This window comes from Aythya ferina (assembly GCF_964211825.1).
Source record: "Aythya ferina genome assembly, contig: HAP1_SCAFFOLD_251, whole genome shotgun sequence".
NCBI classification, from domain to species: Eukaryota; Metazoa; Chordata; class Aves; order Anseriformes; family Anatidae; genus Aythya; species Aythya ferina.
This window is the reverse complement of record NW_028181289.1, coordinates 51,786-62,619: the sequence shown is the minus strand read 5'-3', so window position 1 is coordinate 62,619 and position 10,834 is coordinate 51,786. Positions and strand designations below refer to the sequence as shown.

The 10,834-nt window shown below is 39.9% G+C and overlaps 1 long non-coding RNA gene and 1 pseudogene across 2 annotated transcripts; both read right to left on the bottom strand.

Moving 5' to 3' along the window:
• Positions 1–760: 760 nt before the first annotated feature.
• LOC311429034 lies at positions 761–3,915 on the bottom strand. The gene is made up of 3 exons (XR_014688019.1): positions 3,752–3,915; positions 2,042–2,246; positions 761–895 (listed from the first exon to the last, which is right to left on the bottom strand). It is a non-coding gene; the product is annotated as an uncharacterized lncRNA (long non-coding RNA).
• Positions 3,916–7,179: 3,264 nt separating this feature from the next.
• LOC311429032 (ATPase family AAA domain-containing protein 2-like) lies at positions 7,180–10,586 on the bottom strand (annotated as a pseudogene). The gene is made up of 5 exons: positions 10,201–10,586; positions 9,505–9,865; positions 8,903–9,062; positions 7,948–8,038; positions 7,180–7,520 (listed from the first exon to the last, which is right to left on the bottom strand). The product of its transcript is annotated as an ATPase family AAA domain-containing protein 2-like (transcript).
• Positions 10,587–10,834: the final 248 nt, after the last annotated feature.

The window sequence follows — 10,834 nt, the reverse complement described above, 5'->3', positions numbered from 1 at the left end:
GTATTAACGACAAGAGCAGCTGAATAAAATGCAACTTGCCATTAGAAATGGGTGTACTGGCATCTACAGGTGCCGCTGGCATCTCCTCATTTTCATTACTCTCTTCATCTGGTTTCTCGTCTTCAGTAGCAGGGTTCTGCTGTGGTGACTTGGAGCTGTCGCATGGAGCACACGCTGCAGAGGTGCGACCTTGCAAGAAAGAATAGATACCAAAGATCTTCGTCGTGCATTTTCAGTTACAAATGCAGAGACAAGTCTTCAAATCCTTAGCGTTAAACCACGTACCTCTTTTCTCACGAGATTCTTTAATTTGTTCACAAAGTCGTCCAAACTCTGTATCCGTTTCGTTCCTCACCATTGAATATGCAGTGTCTTGCAAAACATAGGCGCTGTGACGATCTGAAATTTTACAGACTTTAACTGAATGTTGTCTACCAACCAATGAAACTGTTTTGATCACAGAAAAAAATTGCTTTCTTCATAGGTTGGTTCCGAAAGGTTCTCTCAGTGAATATTTTCAGCATAACAACATCGAAGTTAATTAAAACAAAAGCACTAGTTCCTTGGGAACACTTATATCACAATTCCATGCCCAAGTAGCAAAATGATAAAATATTTACAGTCTGGACGTCCAAAATCATCTAATCCATCCGAAGTCTATTGTCCGCACACAGCATTTCTCCATCTATACATTTGACAGATTTTTTAAACTAGGGCTAAAAAGCACATCCTCACCTGTAGATCTTTGATCCGGGTAGTACTCTAAGGCATTGTTACAGATTAGATCGATGTCCTTCAGCTAGTCTCCTGCAGCGAGGTACTGGCACGAGTCAATTTGAGTCAGAACTGTTGAAAGATCCATCGGCTCTTTAATCCTTGTGGCATAGTCAGGTACCTGCAGATCAAATACAAGCATTCAGAGGTTTTCATAACCTTGCACACTGTCTACCAAAATTATTCTGAAAACTTTAAATAAACGACTTCCTAAAAACCCTGAACATTTGCGATGCATCAGAAGTTGCTGAAATTAACCAGTTTGCTTCTCAAAAATGGAAGGGCTCTTTCATTTTTCATTAGAGCGGCCACGAGAGGACAACAAGAAGTAGGGAGGTCAGAAGCACATGCATGGTAGAGAAGAAACACTGAGGGTGGGAGATTCATTTCACTTTGCTTCAGAAAATCACAACAGTGAAAGCTGAGCAAGCCATCCGGCATTCTCTTCGTTGTCGACATTGAGGAAAAGGTGCATGAATTGCACCTGTGAAGCACCTATTGCAGGCATCTACTTTAGAATGAGATAACTGGGCCCTGAGGTGCTCATTTCTTCCCTCAGACCAGAAGAGGAGACTAATGACCAGTTCAGATGAGGACATATGTATCTGTCTAGATTTTTCACAGCTCAAGAACCTAGGAGAAAAGGGGAAGAAAAGCCAGTGAATGCCCACAAGAAGAGGACTTTGCTGATCCGCAGGTATATTCAAGTTACATCTGTCTTTGAAATATACGCCCCTAGTTTAGGCTTATCTCATAAATTAAGGAGAAAAAGGCATCTAAGCAGCCAATTGGAGGAAAAAGAAAACACACTGCACTTATGGTTGATTCCTATTGAGGAGTTCCAGATGAAACAGAGAACAGGATCTCAAAACTTATTTTTACAAACTGCTGCTCTTATTCCTGTTCCCACAGGAACTGACAGTCCAATAAAGGGCTTCAGACTTCATTAAAGTAGTCCTGTAAATACTGTTTGTAATTATAAGGAAAGATCTCTGTGCTTTTCAGTGCTGTGACACGCCTACATATCAAAGCCTTTTCACGAGCAAACTGTGTTGGCATTTGGACTGGCTTTTTAGAATGAAACCAGGGCTTTCAGCGAATAATCCCATAAGAGACATTTGAGAGTCAGCAGAAGTAAAAGCACTGCCTCTGCTTCTTGCAAAATCCTTACAGTGCAGCCCTAAAAACAAAGTTGAACCTCACCCAAAACGCTGAGAAATACGAACACTGAGAAGTTACAGACACACACAGATCAGCACTACTTTACCTTCTGTGGGTCAACGGGCTTTGCAAATTCCCTGAAACGTCTGTCAGTGGCAAGTCTGTGAGTAACGTCCCTCAAGAAAATTCTAAGGTCACGCAAGGTATCCTCCTCTTCCTCCTCCAACATCCCTACTTTTGTGGGGATCATTCTTGTGGCTTCTGAGGCTCAGCTGGTGGTGCTACAGGCACGACTTCCAATGTCCAATCAACTTCAATTAATCAGGAAAAATTAGCCAATTTACAGTACTCAAATACAAGCATATGACAAATTACTGACAGAAAATGACCACCAAAGCAAAGCCCAACGAGCTAGTAACTTCGATAGGAAAGTTTTAGATGTAATTCTCATATCCTCCTCACCTCTTTTCTTTACAGGAGGCTTAGCCACTTCATTTAGAATTAGGTCCTCAAAAAAAGATGCTCTCTCTGCCCTACCAGGCAACTCAATATTGCACACTTCTCCAAATTCCTTATTAAATAATTTTTGGATCTAAAGCAGAAGGACGAGAGACATTTCAGATTTAAGGCCACAAAAAACTCATCTTCTATTCCAAAAAGACGAGTACCTTTTCAAATTAATAATAACCTGAAGAACACAAACTGAAAAAAGTTATCTTCCTGGCCTTAAAAGGCTACATTTTCAAAGGCTGGCACAGCAAATTCAAATATCACCTTTAAGAATCACCTATAGAATTAATGCTCGCTGAAGGGATTGTACGCTACACTGATAAAGTAATGGCTTTCACCACATCCAACAGCGCCTCCTTTGTATTTACTTGCCTTGCTGCAGCCTTTACTTAGAACCTTTATGGCTATCGAGGGAAGAGAAAGGCTTCAGCAGACAAGTGAGGGCTTTTTGCTGAGTTTTTATTTCTCTCCCAAAAGGTGTCTGAAGTAGCTAGTACCTCTACGTCTTCCTCCATTTTCAAGTTCTAGTATTAAAAGGTAGGTAAGGAATTTCACTACTTATTTTAGAAGGAATTTACAGCCTGTACAAAAACTTCTGTGGGAACTCAAGCACTTTCAAAGCAGTTGATAATAAACACGTCTAGGTAAGACCCGTTCTCTTCCCCCAATGACTGAGACCAAATCATCAGAATGACAACAGCGTGGTCCTGTTTTGGGCACCTTCCCTTAATGTAAACTCTCAGAAGTCAATGAAGTTCTGCACGTACTTTTACTACAGTTTATTTAGGAATACAACTAGAATTCGATTCCAAAGTTACTTTAGCAGAAATTGGAACTCAGCTTTCCAGCTTGGAAAGCTTTGGCCTATATGAAGAAAGAAACTGATTTATTTATTTATTTTTTTTAATCAAAGTGTTTCAATTCTCTACTAAATCGCATTATTAGCAGTTTACCCAACATAGCATGGAATGGCAGACTGTCAGAAGAAATCTCTTCAGTAAGAACATCCTCTTGTCATTTCAAGCACTTCATATTCTTGACTGAACCACTTTGTAGCCACCAGAATTATTGTATTAATTTATTATTTGCATGTGTGAGAAGGGGGTGAAAGTCACTTGCTTGACTCAGAAAAAACCTGAAGCAGATGCTTTCACAGTATTCTTTTTCTCTAAGCAAATTTTAAGTGATTTGTTAGGGTGCCTGAGTAATAACAGCATGCATTTAAGAAAGCACAGCATTTTGATGCTGAAAGCATATATAAATTACAAGACACTGAAGAAATAGTAAGAAAAGTATTGACAAATACCTCTTCTGGGAGATCTGAGTGACGTACATCAGACGTAGCAAGCAGCAAAACTGGCGAAAATGCTGGAATGTTACGTAGTAGAGTTAGAAAAGTAAGTTTCAAGGCAGGTCCAGCGTTGTCCCACCATAAATGGATATCTGGGACATAAATTGTGCTTGGTGCTGTCTTCTGAGCATTTCGGATCAGCTAGTGAAAAGGAAAGCTTGCGTAAGAAAACTAAAACACGTACAAGAACCTCTTAATACATAGCTACATAGCCATCTGACTGCCCCATGAAATGAAACTGCGTGAACAGAGTGGCAAGCATCCTTTCACATAAGGAATTTCTCTGTGCACCCTTTCAGATTATCAGTACTCGGAGAACTCTAGTCAGAAGATGGGAAGGATATATTCAGGCAGTGGCTAGACACCGTAGCTATATGGCCACAGCCACAATCATCGCATAACAAAGAAAGGAAATGTCCCTCTTAAGGGACACATCAGTATTCAGTCGTGTAACATGTCTGTCCTTACTTGTATGGCTCTCAAATGTTTCCACGAAAAGTAAAAATATTTTAAGGTAGTGATGCCAAACAAGAAAATGGATTTCCTGCCTAAAAGTAAAAACACCAAATCTGTTCATTTTTTCTAGTTAAAACCACATCACCGTGCAAATGAAGTGTTTTCTGAATGTTAATGCTTTTATTGCACATACTGCAACAGCACAAGTTGTGTACGTCCGTGCGAAAACAAAATAAACAGAAGCCCCAAACCTTGGTTGCCTTACTAATATAATTTAGAAGAAGGCTACAAAAAGTAGCCGACATGCAGTCTGATACAGAGCCATCTACTGGGAGCACACAGTCTTAGGAGGCAATGAGAACTACTTTCTGGATCCCAGTGACATGAGCAGCATTTCTTTCCACAAAGAGATGTTCATTAGCAACACCGCCCAGCTTCCTGAGCTGCTAGCAACAGCCTCACTGTAAAACTGGGTATGGAAAATGTCGACATGTACAACATCCAGATTGTTTGTGGTGCTGTCTAAAACAAAAGGGGATTTTCAGACAGAAGCAAACATCCCAGCACATTAAAACAAGGCCACCTCCATTACCAATGAATTTTGTTCACCTTACTTGCAACTCCATTGATCCTTTACATACAGTCAGTGAATCCGATGAGAAGAAAAAGAAAAAAGGTACCTGTCCGCAGATTTCTTCTGGCGATGCAACGTTTGTAAGCAGAACAGAAAGGTCCAGGGTGTGAACGGGAAACTTCTCCAAAGCATGCAACACCGCGGGTGCCACGTAAGAAACCTGGCTGTACCCTTCTTTTCCTACTATTAGCAGACGGGGCTGGCATGATGTTGGTTCACAGAAAGCACTCCTAGAACAGGAGTTAAGAAAACAAGTTTATAAATGAGGTGCTGAATAGACACACAGATGTTCCAAGTAATTTTCCTATAGACTTTCTCTTCCCTCCCCAAATAATCCAAATGGCAGCGGTACATTAAATACATGTAAGATTTCCAGTTAAGTTATTCAGTCATTCCAATTGTTTCACCTTCTTCCCTTGTGTTTCCTATTCTTTACTAAACCAAGACTGCAAATTAATATCCCTGCAATCTTGCTTTACTTTATTATAAATTTATTATTTATTATATATTTATTATTTACTTTATTATAAATTTATTTTTATTTAAAAATAAATTGGTGAGGAGCATTTGTTTCCCCACTACAATCAGGCTGTACCTTTGCTGGCTTAAATCAAAGATGCTAGAGACTTAGCCTTGCTCTAAAGCACAGAAAATCTTCTGGACAGCACAGCAATAGAAACTGAGAAAAATAACTGATCCAGCTGTGACAACATGATCTAACTTTCCAACTGTGGGCTTGCATGACTTCCATACTAAAATATCACAAGATTAACACAACTTGGTGGCTTAACAAATAAAGACACCATTCAATTTTTTCTCAAGGTGTTTTAACAAGCCCTTTCTCGGTTTTCTTTCTGCTACATAATTCACTACTGGTTTAACAATCCTGGAAAACAGAAGGGCAAAAGGTGGCAACACAAACCCATAAAGCTGGGGTATTTTTAGCTAAAAGGACAGACAGCACATTTATGTGGTCTTGAGTCTTTCAAAGAATGCCATGGATTAAGTCAACGTGTTCTGGTAGTCTACGGATCACTTTGGCTTACGAAGAGAAGCCTGGGCTTTTCAATTTGGTCATTCAGAGCAACTTCATTACAACTTTAGTCCCTCCACCCTTTCTTCTTGTGAATACCAAGCACCCCTTCAACACACAAACTTGATGTTGCCCCTTCGTCTACCACCCCTCGCACTTTTAACAGCTGGAACTGTTTACAAAGACTCAGCAGACCTGAGAATTTAAACGTAACAGGGATCTATCTTTCTTTACCTGCTGAAACAGAGGCATTTTTTCTCTGGTCCGTTAGGCATTCCATCTTTTAATTCATCTCCAGAAACCAAGGATGCAACGTCATCACTGTCAAACATATCATCTTGTAAAATAGGATTGAAATGCTCTGAAAGGCAAAAGAGGTTTGTTAACTTTCCTGAATAGCCTTGGTCTCTTTCTCTTCCATTAATACAGCTTCTAAATCAGTGCCAAAACCCTTTCTTCATTTGAGAGCACACACTGAAAGCTATTTCCTAGAGTTCAGCCCACCACAGATCTAAGGAGATGGCACAAGGCCCTACAAAGCTGTACTAAGTCCCACTGATGTGTACGTGTAAGGTACACTACTCTTGGTGATTTTTTTCTCCCCCTTAGAATAAAGAAGATTACGAACAATTTCTGCAGTTGCTAAATAGCTAAAATAAAACAAAAACAAACAAGACCATTTCTTTCTGGAGGAGGTTCCCACAATGAAAGCACGGGGATAAAGGATGTGATGGCCACAGAATTCCATTCATCTAGTAAATATCAATGCTAATTGATCTCACGTGTATAGTACGATCCACAAACATTTAAATTAGGAGACTGGTTAAAAATGATGATAGCTAAAACAATATTTAGCTTAGACCAGTTATACTTGTATCCTGGTCCTGACATTCTTCAGAAAGGAATTAGAAACATTGACCTAGAAATGCTTCCCCTCCAAAGATCTGAGTTTTGATTTTTTAAAGAAAAATAGGTGCCTTATACTTCAAACCTCAAGTCAACCTCTACAAATGCTAATTATCTTAGCTGCCGTCAGAAGCAGGATGCTTCAGTAGAGAACGCATCATCCTTTACTGTGTATTGAGTCATTCAGAGCTTCCATTTGGCATTTCAGTTTCAAATCCACAATAAAACCTATGCGTTGTATTCCAGACTTGCCCAAAAAAAAGACATGCACATGGAAATAATAAAATTCTACCACCATTATGTCTGAAAGGTTTAAGTTGATTGCACAAACCGCAAGTTTTTGCTTTAGCAGAATTATAAAGAAGTGGATGCTGTGGTTATACCTTGCTGTTGGTCCTTCTTTAGCGCAAGCTGTGCATGCGGGAAGATCTGCACAACTTGTAAAATATTCTCTACTGATCTTTTAAAAAGTGGCTTGAAAATGGGTGATAGTGCTTATACGGGTGAAGCCTTGATCCGGTTTGAAGCTGGAACAACCTTCTTCATAGCCATGAAAAAGTCCTTTGCTTTTATTTTAATAGAATTAACGTCTAGTAGCAACTTCTCCCTACTTGCATAAATCTGAGGATAGCATCGGCGTAGAGAGCACAGCGCAGCTTCAGTACATAAAGATTTGATATCTGCACCACAGTATCCTAACAAACAAAAATCAAACGTTACATCGGTCAAGGCCCAGGTTTACAACATGCAACATTTAAAGAATTTGTAATGCCAAAACCAAACAGCTTAACAGGGAATTCAAAGTGCTACCGCTCTGCAGGGAAGTTTCATGTTGCTCACTGCCTGATATCCTGCGCTTATGCAGCTGAAGCAGACTCCTCATCAAAAACTATACTCTCGAGGAAGATGCCCCAGAACCATTTAATGTTCTCAGACAACAAGAGGAACGATAACAAAGAGTAAATAGATGAAAGCATCTCACTCAGATTGCTATGAAGGTGTGCCAGCTGCCTCGTTGACTAGTTGTGCAGCAAGGCACAAGAGCATGGGTACTGCCTGGTACAAGCTAAGGTTCTTTACAACTTGGTCACAAGCAAGAATCCGTTTCTGTTTCAGTCTTACCAATGCATTTCTCAGCTAGTTCATCATGCAACATGTCCGGTGGCTGAGGGGTCCAGTCACAAGTATGAATCTTGAAAATTTCTTTTCTAGCCTGGAAGCAAAATCATTGCATTTTAGCTTGTCCCAAGTTTTCCTTAAAAATACCAACAAGAAACAAACAAACCAAAAGGCAAACAAACAGACAAAAAAAAAACAGTCCTCCCTCAAAACCCCTCATCTATTAATACACTTTTCTTACTTGCTCAACTTTCAAGTATTTTACAGTTATTTAATATACACTCTGCATTTTCAACCAGGAAATTGAATATTTCTTATTTGTTATACTGAACTTTTTATAGGAACCTACAATGAAAGAAAAGGCATTTATAGCTTCAATAACAAGTTTCCAAACTACGAGACCTAAGGACCCAGAGGAAAATACTGTAATGAAAAATTTATCCAGAAACATTTCTTTGCTGTCCAAAAAACTTCTCTAAAACTTAGCAAGCTTTCATTGGGACAGTCTCATTACTTCATCACATTTGCTTTCCAGTCAGTAAATTCACAGAAAGCACTTCTGGCACAATGCTTCCAATTGCTACAATTACTATAAAGAAGAAAAGAATTATGACTCAAACTACTACCACTGATCCGGGGCACAATCAAATGCAAACACGTCCCCTGTTCACTCATAAGTGAAGGATTGAGACCAAAAACACAACTTCATGATGAAAGCGCCCAAGTGGACTAAATAATTAAGCAAACAGGTACAACTTTGGGAATGAAAGGTTTGATTATAGAACTAACTACTTGGTGGTATCATCCTGACCATATATATCCAGTACTAGATTTGCCCTCCATGGAACAACGCAGTGTCTCCACGTGTCACTCTTTTGTTCAAGTTGTCAATTATTTTTTTTTTCCTATAAAGTTGGACTTTGCCATGGTAGCACTAACGTTGAATTTAAGTTCTCACCTCTTAATTTGGCAAGTTGAAGAGGAAGTGTCTGCCAAAGCGTCCTGGTCTTCGTAAAGCAGGATCTATAGAATCCAGTCTGTTGGTAGCTCCGATTACCACGATCTCCCCTCTGTTATCTATGCCATCCATAAGCGTCTGAAGAGTTGCAACAATGGAACTAATAGAAAAATATAATTTTTACTTACTGGTTCAGTAAATTTTGTTACATTCCACATGACTTTCTTGATGCCGGAATAACCTTCTTCCTAGTGGTCATTCAAAACTGGGAAAAAAATAGTCTACCAAGTCGGGGTTTTTTTGATTTGATAATCAATCTGCAGACTGTTAAGTCATCAAGCACTTCAAGACTGTTTGAAATAATCTCTACGTTAATATAAAAGGAGTACTGCACACTTCTGCTCAGGAAGAAAATCACGGAAAATGTCAACTTTGATTTTAGATGTTGAATTTGTTGCAGTGAGATCTTCCTCATCGCACGATTCTATTTGGATTTAAACCATATTATCTATGGAGAGACCAAGATTAGGACAAGAACAGCACAGAGTTCAGCATGAAGCCAATCAGGAGCTCAAGTTTGTATTCTTTGTATTCAACTTTACCCTTCTCTTGCTGGAAGGACCTGCTTTTTGACTCTCCTTCTCTTCACTAGGAGCATGTTCCCTCTTGCATTCGTAATGCTCTTTCTCAGTGGTTTTAGTCTTGTCCTTTGTATCTTGGCATCTCTCTGTAACAGCTGAGGAGGAAAGGTTTTTAGAGCTACATTCAGTGTCAGACTCGAGACAGGAAGTATGCCGCAATTTCTCACCAGGCTCACAAGACTCTTTGCCGGACAAAACGGTTTCTTTTGAAATGAGGTCACGTTCTTTTGATCTTCTTGCTTTCTCCTTGTCTCCACGGTCATCACATTGGTACTGGGCGAGGTATTCAACATTCCCAGGAGATTTCGGAGGGTCCACGACACTGCACAAAATAAAATCACATTTCTCACTTCTGCTGAAGGACATGAATATTAAGAGTAAAACCTTCCAACGTCGAACAAACAAACAAAAACCTCTGAACTACAGGAACCCTCGCAAAGATATGCCATTTAGAAACCTCTCCTGTGATTAGGACACCTTCTTCAGCTCCCAGAGAAAGTGCTTTTTCCCCTCTTGCTTCTGAAGCCATTGCACTAAAAAAGCAAACGCATCTGTCTCCCTCCACATGCTGCTCTGAATAAGAGCCAGAATATTCAAAGCCACTCTATTTGTTCTCCCCACATAGCCGAAAAAACACCAGTTGAAAGAGTTTTCTACCTCTCTCCACGAATTTACATCCACATATCCTATGACTGCAAAAATAGAAGGCGGGGCTCAGGAGAAACAGCCAGTGCTGGAAATGAAAAAAAGCAGCTTGTTTCTTCAGAGTCTTAAGCCTATGCTACTAGGAACAAAACAAAACAAAACAAAACAAGAGGAGAGGAGAACAACAGCGGGAAATTTACCTATTCTCCAGGTGTTCAATTGCAAAGCCTCCTCTGGAGGATCAACAGTTGTGAATTCAGTGTGCTTAGGAGAAATCAGATCTACATCTGAACCACAACTATTTCAGTAGTATCACGAACTTCTGTTACTCTGAAGAAGCAGTCAGCACCGTTTCTATGTTAGGAAAGAGCTGAACAGAGTCTGTTATTCACATCAAGTAGTCAGGCAGGTTTCTTTAGGAAGGCTGGGTTTCACTAGAACATTACTAGCCTGTAAGCCTCATGGCATCACCTTCCATCTTGACTGCTGAACCTCCTTGCTCCCTACTATCTTCTTTGCCAAGATACAGCTGTCCACATTTACTTTTCCTACTTGGCTGGACTGAATTTAAGAAGATCTTGCATCTAAGAAAGGGAACAAAAGCTGCTGCCCAGCAGCGTCTGGCTCAGGGAGGAGTGAGAAAGCT